The following is a 2,752-nucleotide window of genomic DNA, read 5'->3' as shown; positions in this document are numbered from 1 at the left end:
TTGTTTGTGAAATCAGACTCTCTTTATTAATTATTATGACTTAGATAAAGATAAGATCACATGTTAGGAGCCATTCATGCAGAAATCCACATCATTCCGAAGGGCTGTTTACAAAAGTTTTTCTCCCAACTGTATGTGAGAGAAAAGCAGAGACGCTCACTGAGTAAGGTGGGGTTGCAGCTTTGCAAATCACAAGGACATTTGTACGCTCAAAATGGGACAGGAGCACCCCAGATGGGACTCGAACCCACAATCCCTGGCTTAGAAGGCCAGTGCCTTATCCATTAGGCCACTGGGACACACTGGGTTGGGTCGATCACGCTGATGAAGAGCCAGTTTTTTTTTTTCCTTTGCTTTTTCAAAGGGATCCCCAAAATTAGGAAAGTTAGGCAGCAGAAGGTTTACTGTGACCTGAGAAGGACCGGCATCCAATCACGGTGGTGCACACACACACGCTCTCACTCATCTGAGCTACACGGCTACCAAGATGATCTCAGGTGCGCCGAGCTGGTACGGAACATATTGAACTGATTGACGGCGAATTGTTTCTCAGACAGGCTTTTCACCTCTGAGCTCCCTGACTGACAGTAATCCGCTAGGTAGTGAAACAGTCAGCTGCTTCTAAGCCTTAAACAGCTGCATCTCGGCGCTTCCACAGAGAGATGATTTGAAAGCCAAACATCGCCCATTGGGAACACCTTACTATCACTAGTTTAAGAGACTCTTAAGGTCTTGCAGAGGTGCCTGTCTAATAGCATGCGCTTTGCAAGCTATAGGTGTTTGGACTAAGGCAGAATGCCTGTTAACAAAATGTTTTTCTAAAGGGGCCTCGCACTCTTTTCCAAGCAATGGTCACCATCCCCACCGAGTGTCACAATGTAGTCATGTCATAGGACATCACCTGTTAGTCTCCATTTGTCTGCCACCAACACTTTAGGTTACGGGGTCACAACCGCACCCCGGAGACCAGAGGAGCCGTTGGCGTTCTGGCGGCGCAGATTGGGCTGAAGGTGGGGCGCTTGAATCTCGCTGTTGGAGGCCGTCTGAAACTGACCCAAGCCTTTCCCTTGAATTAAATGTAAATAAGAAATGAACCCCAGATGCACATGGAATCAATCACGTGTTTCCTTTGAGCCGTTTCAGAGACTGCTCCAGAGTTTACCTTGCACAGATGCGCAAAGATTAATGATGGGGGTGCACGCTTCCAGGCGTCTTACTACTGTAGGGAGTGATTGAGACAATTCGTAGCTTGTGCTCATTTCCCTCTATTCCCCGTGTTACAGTGGTAGGATGACGTAAATTCCTGCTTCGACACGTAACGGGACTATAATCAAGTGCAGGAGCTGAGGGCTTTAGTTTTGTTTCGTTTTCCATGGCGTTCGTAAGCGCGCAAATCAAAGGCAATTCCTGCGTCTAACACGAATGTAAATGCTTTTGAAAGTGCAGTGTGGTGCAGCTTGTAAAATCCTTGTCCACATTTTTGGTTTGTTGATGTTTTTTTCTGTCTGCCAAAGTTGCGTTTTGACATCCGGACTGGGGGACTTTATCATTTGAACGTGAAGCCAGCCTTAAACCCTCTGAGGCGTGTCTGTCTGCCGGCACGAATCTTGTGAAAGGTATTTTTTTTTTAACGGAGAGCAACTTTAAAAAGGTTTCCGCAGCCACCTCGCAGTCCGTGTTTGATTATAGGAGGAATACGGCGGCGGCGAGTTCGCATTTGTCGTGCTCGAGTGGTTAAGGCGATGGGCTCGAAATCCGTTGGGGCTTCCCCGCGCAGGTTCGAAACCTGCCGACTCCGGCGTCTGCCGCACGTCGCCTTGTGCCTGCACGGCAGAGGCGAAGTGCCGCTTCTCCTTTCCTGGTACTATAACAACGCGAAATCGCTTGGACCCGCTGCCATTGAAATCAATTCTTCAGATAACCACACATTTTGCGTTCGCACCTCTGGTGCTCTACTTATACCTTTGAAAACCTAATGAATAAAGCTGAAAGAACCGACACGATATGTAGGTGCTGGTAAAGCACGCAGTAAAGAACTGTTAACAGCAAGGGTTTCAGTGGGTTAACTGAGGAGAAGGCGTGATCGCTAATTGTTGACTTTTTATTTGGTGTTAGAAACACTCTTACTGTGCATGACGTGCAACAAATGTAGCCACAGAAATTGCATCACGCTTTCATGTATGCTATTGCAGACACCAACGTTGCCTAGATAGAAAACCGAAATAGCCGTGGGTTTGCTTGCTGGTCTGAAGGATCTCTCTTCGAATCTCTATCATTTGTCAATGGAAGTAAAAGGCGCTGCAATCTCATACGTTCAGAATCAAACCCGCAGCTGTTGTTCGACTTTATTTCTTGACTAATTACAACTGAGTGTCGCATGAGCAGTTACATAAACTTGTCTGGTATATTTGAACACAAATGCCGTTCTTCAATTAAAACTAACAGAACATTGTCAGGGACATTCAGTTCTATACAAACAAGAGACAGACAAGAGAATATTTCTACCGTTCATGTGGACTACGTGTTGACTTACTGATCGGAATAATTGAAAGGTTCGGGCTCATAGCCGATGCAGTGCGTGCTAATTAGAACAGCAACGCTGAGCTCTCAGCACCGTACTGAGCCCAGGTGTTTTTCTAAAGCTGTCAGGTGCAGTTCATTTACATGAAGGAAATCTCTTACCGGGTACGATTACAATGCAGTAAGTAGCACAGACTACTTAGGGAGTAGCCAGATGCGTTTAAAAACGACC

General features: G+C 46.4%; 1 non-coding gene across 1 annotated transcript; it reads right to left on the bottom strand.

The window, feature by feature from the left end:
* Positions 1-226: 226 nt before the first annotated feature.
* trnar-ucu (transfer RNA arginine (anticodon UCU)) lies at positions 227-299 on the bottom strand. Its single transcript has one exon. It is a non-coding gene; the product is annotated as a tRNA-Arg (tRNA).
* Positions 300-2,752: the final 2,453 nt, after the last annotated feature.

This window comes from Lepisosteus platostomus, unplaced genomic scaffold, assembly GCF_059453375.1.
Source record: "Lepisosteus platostomus isolate fLepPlt1 unplaced genomic scaffold, fLepPlt1.hap1 Scaffold_109_H1, whole genome shotgun sequence".
Taxonomy (NCBI): domain Eukaryota; kingdom Metazoa; phylum Chordata; class Actinopteri; order Semionotiformes; family Lepisosteidae; genus Lepisosteus; species Lepisosteus platostomus.
Note: the sequence above shows the minus strand (reverse complement) of the source record. Positions and strands in the feature narration are given on the sequence as shown.